Raw genomic sequence first — 10,258 nt, forward strand, 5'->3', positions numbered from 1 at the left:
AGGTTGAAACACTTATTGGAGCAAGTCTTAAGTTATCATTATTCTCCTCTTAAGACTTGGGGGCTACAGGTATTATGCATATAAAGGAGGAACATCTTCATTTTATCAGTTTTGAGCAAACCAGTTTGTAGGTGCCGATGTTACCGTGCAGTTGACGCAACCGAGCTCAAGGAGGAGCTCGATGAAGATCGTGTTCGTTATGTTGTTTCTGTTTCCAGTTGATCAGTAGTGGAGCCCAGTTGGGGCAATCGGGGATCTGTAGCATTAGGGGTGTTCTTCTTTTACTTTGGTTCCGTAGTCGGACCTTGTTTGTATCTGTATGATGTAATGCTTTATTCATGTATTGTGTGAAGTGGCGATTGTAAGCCAACTATGTATCTCTTTCCTTATTCAGTACATGGGTTGTGTGAAGATTACCCCTCTTGCGACATTGCCTTCAATGCGGGTATGCCTCTTAGTTCGTGCTCCGACACGTGGGAGATATAGCCGCATCGAGGGTGTTACACTAGCCCCCCTCTTCCTCCGCGCGCCGGACACGTCCGCCCGGCGCCGGACACGTCCGGCCCGCTCCACCGTCCAACCGCGCGCCGCCACGTGGGCAGGCCACGCCCACTTCCCCGTCCTTGCTGTCCAGCCCGCCGAGGCCCAGATCGGTCCCCCGAGGCCCAAGGTGACCGCCGCCCAGTCCCCGCGGCTCCGCCGTGCTCCGCCGCCCTCCTCCGCTCGCCGGCGCCTGCATCGCCGCCGCCCCTGCCGGAGCTCGCCGCCCCGCCGTGGCCTGCTTCCCGCCGGCGCCTGGTGCTCCTCGCTGCCGGCGCCCCACGCCATCCCGGCCGACCCGCGCCTGCACCTCCGTCTGTCGCCCTGCCTCCTCACGCTGGTGAGCCACCCCTCGCCGGAGTCAACGCCCCCCATCGAAACCTCAATCCGCGTGCGATCCAGATCTGAGTCAAACCCTAGAGGTTGACCCGTTTTCTCCCTAAGTCCCCAGTATTTTTAGCATTTTTCATCGCATCATAACTTTCCATCCGTGGCTCTGTTTTAGGCGTGTAGCATATCAAATTGTTCGTCTGGATGTGCACTTCATTTCATTCCATTGCACCATGTTCATTTGAGTTCATCTTGACGCCCTAAATGCTGTTGCAAGAGTTCTATGTAATGTTAGGTTCTGATTCTTATCAGATTATGGACATTTGTTATTTTTGCCATGTTTAATGTGTGCCTCCTATGAACTTGAGCCCTACATGTGTTTTTTCATATGCCATGTCATCTTTATAGGGGTGTATGCCATGTATTTTTGTGATCTTTGTGGTGACTAGCACAAGCATGCAAAGTAGCTCTCGTGATGTTGCTGATTTCAGGGACTTACAATTCTACTAAGTCATTTCCCTGATGATGTTTTTATGCCATGTATTCATGTTGCTACAGAGTGATCCATGCATCTTTTGAGCATGTTCAGTAAGGATGTTTTTGAGACATTGTTATGATGTATCCATCCATGTCTTTGTTTGCAATTATGGAGCACCCTAGCATGACTCAATCTTGCTCTACTTTTGCTATAAAATGTTCCAGGCAGATTGTTTACATGTTAAGCAAATTTGCCGAGGTTGTTGTAGTTGATCCATGCATGCTATGAGTTTGTTCTTGCCATGTTTAGCTTCTATGCCATGTCTACTTGCTGGGTGTATGCTTAGCTTGTCATGCAATGCCTTGTGGTGAGTGCATCGAGCTCATAAACATGCCTACGTAATTCTATTTTGCCATGTTCCAGTTTTCTGCTAAGTCTGAATCTGTTAACGAAACTTGCTATGTTTACATGGGTGCCATTGTATCTTCTAATCCCTTTTGGCTTATGGTCAGTAAGGGACTTTTTTTATATGCTTTGAGTAGCTTCATGCCATGCCTTGCTTTGCCATGATATGTTCCTGTAGCATGTTATTATCTTGCTCTAAACATTGCTTCATGATGTTAAATCCTGACATGTTATTTTCACTAAGTCTGTGAACCTGATATCTTTTGCAGTTTTGCCATGCTTGTTTGAACCTGCTACTGGGTGATTTAGCCGTAGCTCAGTGTTCATATTTTGTCAAGCATCTTTAGTGGATCACTGCCATGTGCTTTGTTGTTATGTGAGAGTGCAGTAGCTTGTTGTTCTTGATGCATTTAGATGGCCTCGTGCTGTTAATCGCAGCTTTGTGCCATTATTGTTTTGCTTGCCATTTGCAAACTGTGCATCCGATTCCTGTGATCTTTATATCGATTTCGACCGAAATCAACTAATCTTTACAGCGGCACTCTTGGTTTTCAAAGTTGAGGCCTGATTCAATCTTTTCCTTCCGGAGCACGCATATACATTGCATATGACATCCCGCATATCATGCCATGTTTTGCATCATGTTGCTTGCGCATTGCACTGTGATTGATTGTGTCTCCCTTTGCTTGTGTTCTTGCTTTGGGTAGAGCCGGGAGACGAGTACATGATCGAGGAACCCGTTGAGTACGCTTACGAGGATCAATCTTATGTCAACTCGGAGAACTTTGCAGGCAAGATGACCATACCCTCGAAATCACTTCTATCTTTGCTTGCTAGATGCTCGCTCTATTGCTATGCCTATGCTACGGTACCTACCACATGCTTTATCATGCCTCCCATATTGCCATGTCAAACCTCTAACCCACCTTGTCCTAGAAAACCGTTGTTTCGCTATGTTACCGCTTTGCTCAGCCCCTCTTATAGCGTTGCTAGTTGCAGGTGAAGATTGGAGTTTGTTCCTTGTTGGAACATGTTTATTGTTGGGATATCACTATTATATCTTGTCTACTCTAATGCATCTATACACTTGGTAAAGGGTGGAAGGCTCGGCCTTATCCCTGGTGTTTTGTTCCACTCTTGTCACCCTAGTTTCTGTCATACCGGTGTTATGTTCCTTGATTTTGCGTTCCTTACACGGTTGGGTTATAATGGGAACCCCTTGACAGTTCGCCTTGAATAAAACTCCTCTAGCAAGGCCCAACCTTGGTTTTACCATTCACCACCTAGCCTTTTTCCCTTGGGTTCCGCGGACTCAAGGGGCATCTTTATTTTAAACCCCCCCGGGCCAGTGCTCCTCTGAGTGTTGGTCTGAAACGGGTGGCCTGCGGGGCCACCTCGGGGCAAATCAATGGTTGGTTTTACTCGTAGCTTGACCTATCCGGCGTGCCCTGTGAACGAGATATGTGCGACTCCTATCGGGATTTGTCAGCACATCGGGCGGCTTTGCTGGTTTAGTTTGACCATTGTCGAGATGTCTTGTAGCCGGGATTCCGAGTCTGGTCGGGCCGTCCTCGGAGAAGGAATATCCTTCGTTGACCGTGAGTGCTTGTGATGGGCTAAGTTGGGACACCCCTACAGGGATTTGAACTTTTGAAAGCCGTGCCCGTGGTTATGGGCAGATGGGAATTTGTTAATGTCCGGTTGTAGTAAACTTGAAACTTAACTTAATTAAAATGGATCAACAGCGTGTGTGGCCGTGATGGTCTCTTTTCGGCGGAGTCCGGGAAGAGATCACGGTCTCGAGTTATGCTTGAACGTAAGTAGTCTTGGATCACTTCTTGATCATAGTTTGTCGACCGTGCCTTGCCTTCTCTTCTCGCTCTCATTTGCGTATGTTAGCCACCATATATGCTAGTGCTTGCTGCAACTCCACCTCATACCTTTCCCTACCTATAAACTTAAATAGTCTTGATCGTGAGGGTGTGAGATTGCTGAGTCCCCGTGACTCACAGATTACTTCCAAAACCAGATGCAGGGACCGATGATACCGTTCCAGGAGATGCGACTGAGCTCAAGTGGGAGTTCGATGAGGACTCAGGATGATATTACGTTTCCTTTCTGGACGATCAGTAGTGGAGCCCAGTTGGGGCGATCGGGGACATTATGCATTTGGGGTTGTCTTTATTTTGGTTCCATAGTCGGACCTTGAGTGTATCTGAATGATTGTAATGCTATAATTTATGTATTGTGTGAAGTGGAGATTGTAAGCCAACTATGTATCTCTTTTCTTATTCAGTACATGAAATGTGTAAAGATTACCCCTCTTGTGACATTGCCTACAATGCGGTTATGCCTCTAAGTCGTGCTCCGACACGTGGGAGATATAGCTGCATCGTGGGTGTTACTTTCAGCCGCCCCAATACTATCCGAAGAGTGTATGATGGTCGCAACCCGGCGAGTCCAATGATGCGCCGACTCATCCTATTGTTGTACACAATGCTCCAAATCGACAATTGTCATTGGCCGCTTACTGTAAGTGCATCTAGTGCCACCCCTAGTGGTTTTGGAGTATTGGCGACAAACATGGTTGAGGGACTAATGTGTTTGTGAGAATTGCAGGATAACATAGGTAGAAGTCCCTCATTGATTCGGTTTTCCTACCAGAGATGTAACACCCCGGATACAACTTTCCATATTTGTAACTCCGACCCTTGCCTTTTCCGGAGATGTGTTGTGAGTTTTCCCTTTGTTTTTGGGTTTTGTCTTTGTTTTTCTTTTGTTCATGCCATGCATTTCATATCATGTCATCATGTGCATCGCATTTTCATACGTGTTCGTCTCATGCTTCCGAGCATCTTCCCCGTTGTCCATTTTGCAATCCGGCACTCCTACGTCCTCCGGCGCCACCTTTTGTCTCTTTTCGTGTGCAGGTGTTAAACATTCTCGGAATGGACCGAGATTTGCCAAGCGGCCATGGTACACCACCGGTAGACCGCCTGTCAAGTTTTGTGCCATTTGGAGTCCGTTTGACACTCCAACAGTTCACCGGGGAACCATAAAGGCCTTGTGTGTGTTGCAGCCCAACACCCCTCTAAAGTGACCCAATAACCCATCCAAACCCCCTCCATCCTCTCGACCGTTCGATCACGATCGCGTGGTCGAAAACCGCACCTCATTTGGACAACCCTACCTCCCTCTACCTATATAAACACCCCCCTTCCATTTTTCGCGCAGTACAAACCCTAGCCCCTTCTCCACCGCACCGCCGGACACATCTGTCCGCGCCCGACATGTCCGCCGGCCACCTCACGCCGACCAACCAGGAGACGCCACGTCACCCCGCCGCCGCTCTCCACCAACCAGGAGACGCCACCTCGCTCGCGCCCGCGTCCTCTCCCTCCTTCCCGCAGCCAGGCCTGCTGCGGCCCGGGTCGGGCCCTCCCGGCCCGCGTGCCCGAGCCGGCCGCCTGCCGCCGCTCGCCCGCGTGCACCACCTCCGTGCCCGCTTTGCCGCCGACCTACATCCGCTCAGCGTCGCCGCACCCCGCCGGCCTTGGATCCCGCCGCGCCTCACCGGCCTCGGCTTCCGCGCCAGATCTCGCCGCCCCGACCCGCCGGCGCCTTCTCCGACCATTTTCTCCACCAACTCCGGCGAGATTCGGCCCTGCCTCGACTTCCGTGCCAAAGTCAACCCTAGATCCGGAGGGTAGAATTTCACTAAGTCGTTTCCATGCTATTATTTTTATGCCCTGTATTCATGTTGCTATAGTGAGATCCATGATTTATTTGAGTTGCTTTAGTAAGGATGATTTGGACATATGGTTGTGCTCTATCCATCCATGCATCTATTTGAAATTACAGAGTGCCCTAGCATGTCTTAATCTTGCTCTACTTTTGCTATAAAATGTTCCTGGCAGATTGTTTACGTGTTAATCAATTTTACCAAGGTTGTTGTAGTTGATCCATGCCTGATATGAACTTGTTCTTGCCATGGTTAGCTTCATGAACATGCCTTCTTGCTGTAGGTATGCTTAGCTTGTCATGCAATGCCTTGTGGTGAGTGAATCGAGCTCGCAAATATGCCTTCATAATTCTGTTTATGCCATGCTCAGTTTTCTTCTAAGTCTGAATCTATTAACGAAACTTGCTATGTTTACATGGGTGCCATAATATCTTTTGTGCCTTTTTGGCTCTTGATCAGTAAGGGACTTTTGTTCTATGCTTTGAGTAGATTCATGACATGCCTTGTTTTGCTATGATATGTTCCTGTATCATGTTGTTAGCTTGCTCTAAACATGTCTTCCTGATGTTAATTCCTAGCATGTTGTTATTTTCACTAAGTCTGTGATGCTGTTATCTTTTGCACTTTTGCCATGCTTGTTTGAACCCGCTCTTGTGTGATTTAGCCATAGCTCAGTGTTCATCTTTTGTCAAGCACCTTGAGTAGGTCACTGCCATGTGCTTTGTTGATATGTTGGAGTGCAGTAGCTTAGTTTCTTGTTGCATTCTAGTTGGCATCGTGCTGTCAATCGCAGAATTGTGCCATTATTGTTTTGCTTGTCATTTGCAAACCGTGCATCCAATTCCGGTGATCTTTATAACGATTTTGACTGAAATCAACTCATCTTTCCAGCGGCGCACTTGGTTTGCCAATTCGTTGCCTTGATCAATCTTTTCCTTCCAAAGCACACATATGCATTGCATATCACATCTCGCATATCATGCCATGTTTTGCATCATGTTGTTTGTGCATTGCACCATGATTGATTGTTGGTCATTTTCTTGTGTTCTTGCTTTGGGTAGAGCCGGGAGACGATTTCGTGATTGAGGGACCCGTTGAGTACGCTTACGAGGATCAAGCTTTCGTCAACTCTGAGAACTTTGCAGGCAAGATGACCATACCCTCGAAATCACTTCTATCTTTGCTTGCTAGCTGCTCGCTCTTTTGCTATGTCGCGATACCTACCACTTGCTATATCATGCCTCCCATATTTCCATGTCAAGCCTCTAACCCCCCTTTCCTAGCAAACCATTGTTTGGCTATGTTACCGCTTTGCTCAGCCCCTCTTATAGCGTTGCTAGTTGCGGGTGAAGAAGAAGTTTGTTCCTTGTTGGAACATGGATATTTGTTGGGATATCATTATTATATCTTGTTTACTTTAATGCATCTATATACTTGGTAAAGGGTGGAAGGCTCGGCCTTATGCCTGGTGTTTTGTTCCACTCTTGACGCCCTAGTTTCCGTCATACCGGTGTTATGTTCCTTGATTTTCCGTTCCTTACACAGTTGGGTTATAATGGGAACCCCTTGAAAGTTCTCCTTCAATAAAACTCCTCTAGCAAGGCCCAACCTTTGTTTTACCATTTGCCACCTAAGCCTTTTTCCCTTGGGTTCTGCAGACTCAAGGGTCATCTTTATTTTAAACCCCCGGGCCAGTGCTCCTCTGAGTGTTGGTCCAAACTGGGCGATGTCCGGCGCCCCCTGGGCAACCAGGGTTTATGCCAACCTGATGTCTTGCCCATCCTGTGTGCCCTGAGAATGAGATAAGTATGACTCCTATCGGGATTTGTCGGCACATCAGGTGGCTTTGCTGGTCTTGTTTTACCATTGGCGAAATGTCTTATAACCGGGATTCCGAGACTGGTCGGGTCTTCCTGGGAGAAGGAATATCCTTCATTGACCGTGAGAGATTGTGATGGGCTAAGTTGGGACACCCCTGAAGGGTTTTGAACTTTAGAAATACGTGCGCGCGGTTATGGGCAGATGGGAATTTGTTAATATCCGGTTGTAGAAAACCTGACACTTAACTTAATTTAAAATAAATCTACCGCGTGTGTAGCCGTGATGGTCTCTTTTCGGCGGAGTCCGGGAAGTGAACACGGTTATTGTGTTATGCTTGAATGTAAGTAGCTTTTAGGATCACTTCTTGATCATTTCTAGTTCACGACCGTGCTTTGCTTCTCTTCTCGCTCTCTTTTGCGTAAGTTAGCACTAGTGCTTGCTACAGCTCCACCTCACTACCCCCCTTTTCCTACCTATAAGCTTAAATAGTCTTGATCTCGCGGGTGCGAGATTGCTGATTCCCCGTGACTCATAGATATTTCCAAAGCAGTTGCAGGTGCCAATGATACCAGTGTAGGTGATGCAGCTGAGCTCAATTGGGAGCTCGATGAAGATCGTGTTCGTTGTGTTGTTTCGTTTCCAGTTGATCAGTAATGGAGCCCAGTCGGGTCGATTGGGGATCTAGCATTTGGGGTTGTCTTTATTTATGTTGGTTCCTTAGTCAGACCTTGATTGTATTCTAGATGATGTAATGCTATATTTATGTATTGTGTGAAGTGGCGATTGTAAGCCAGCTCTTTATCCCTTTCTTATTCAGTACATGGGATGTGTAAAGATTACCCCTCTTGCGACATGCCTACTATGCGGTTATGCCTCTAAGTCATGCTCCGACACGTGGGAGATATAGCCGCATTGTGGGTGTTACAAGAGATGACCCCTAAAAATGTATGAAGACATTGGAGACAATGGTGGTTCGCGAATATATTCACGTTGAAGATAATGACATGTGAAGGCATTCACTTGAAGACTATGGAGTGCGAAGACATAGTTTCTTTCGTAGTTTCCTTTTCCTCTTTATTGAGTCATAGGAACCACTGAACTGTTAAGTGGGGTCCAAGTGAACAAAATCAGATGACTGATGTGATGCTCAGCCAAAATCCTATGTCTTCGAGCGAGGACAGTGAGAGAAAATCTTATCTAGAGTTAAATGAGTCGGGTTTGCTTGTAGCCCAAGCCAAGTTGCCGCGTGTGTTTGAAATCCAACCATTGGACACGTGTCGGTTCCGCAGTGACGCAGGGTGATTTCAGACATATCATGTAGGGTTGCCTCCTGACTATAAATGGCCCACCCCCTACACCATAAATTGGTGTCTTCTCAGAGTTAGTGCACGGCTTTTGTCGTTTGAGAGAAACCTACCTCCGAGGCCTTCGAGAGAGAGATCCTTGTGAGGACAAAGCCCAAAACACCAAGAGCCAAAGAGTGTTAGGCATCACTGAAGTCTTTCTGTCTGCATGACCTGAAGACTTGTTACACTTGGGGACAGTGCATCCTCTAGCCGGTTAGGCGTCACGTTCTGAGGATCCAAGAGTCATTATGGGTCGCCAGTGAATGGAGTCTGTGAAGGTTTCACTACAAGAAAAAGACACATCCGGGACATTTTGGTTCGAACGAAATTTTTTTCTGTCATACTTTTGACACTTCTATCATGATAATTGTGAAAAAAAAACCCGGTATCATCATAGATGTGGTGGGGTCCTACTTCTGTGACAAAAAATCATGACAGAAAAAGGGCTTTTCGTCCTCGGCGGGCCGGAGACGTAGCTGCATGACATTCTTTGGGCCGTCCGTGATGGAAAAACGTGGTAGAAGCGACACCGAGGAAAATATCAGGGAGTTCCAGGTTACGGCGAGTTCTCGGGGGCCGAGCGATGCGCATTTCTCTCGTATGTACGCGCGTGTATGAGAGGTGTTGCGCACTAACTCAACCCGAGCGATTGCACTGTAGGCTATGCGTTTCTGAACCCGAGCGATCGATCGATTCCTTGTTGTTAACTGAACCCGAGTGATTCCTTCTCTACTGCTGCTAACTAAAGTCGATCGATGCTGCCTATGGATGAACAATGAGCATTGTTGGGGGGTTTGGATGAACAGTTCCCGGTGGGGGGTTGGATGAACAGGAACCCGTGGTAGTAGAGGCCATTGCCGCTGGATGAACAAGACCCCGATCGATCGAGCCGGTGGATGAACAGGACCTCGTGGAGGGCTGGATGAACAGGACCCCATGGAAGGCTGGTTGAACAGTAGCCGGTGGAGGGATGGACGAACAGTAGCCCGTGGAGGAATGGTTGAACAGGACCCTGTGGAGAGGGCTTGTTGAATAGTAGCCGGTGGAGGAGCGCGCGGTGGAGGCTGGATGACCATGAGCCCGTGGATGAACAGTCACGGGTGGAGGCTGGAGGAGGTCAGTGGTGGATGAACAGTAGCACATGGAGGCACTCGACGGTGGATGAACAGTAGCCCGTGGAGGCAGTCGACGGTGGATGAACAGTAGCCCGTGGAGGCAGTCGATGGTGGAGATGAACATTATCCCGAGGAGTCCCGTTTTGCGGTACGCCACACCCCTCCCGATGAACAGGACCCCCGTTTCGACTGTCACGCTCTAACACAAGTCTGTTTCCTCCGTTTTGCGGTACGCCACACCCCTCCCAATCAACAGGACCACGCTTCAACCATAGGAGGTATGTTTCCTCCATTTTGCGGTACACCGGACCCCTCCCGATGGACAGGATCCTATTTTGACCGTGGCCGGTCTACAAGTCCGTTTCCTCTGTTCCGTGGTACGCCAGGCCTTGTTTCCATCAGCTGTTCCGTCCAAGCCGGTTGGCTGCCAATGAACAACACGCGTTTTGTTGCCTCGCGATGTACACGACACATTCCGTTG

Source organism: Triticum urartu, chromosome 4, assembly GCF_003073215.2.
Source record: "Triticum urartu cultivar G1812 chromosome 4, Tu2.1, whole genome shotgun sequence".
In the NCBI taxonomy this organism is placed as follows: Eukaryota; Viridiplantae; Streptophyta; class Magnoliopsida; order Poales; family Poaceae; genus Triticum; species Triticum urartu.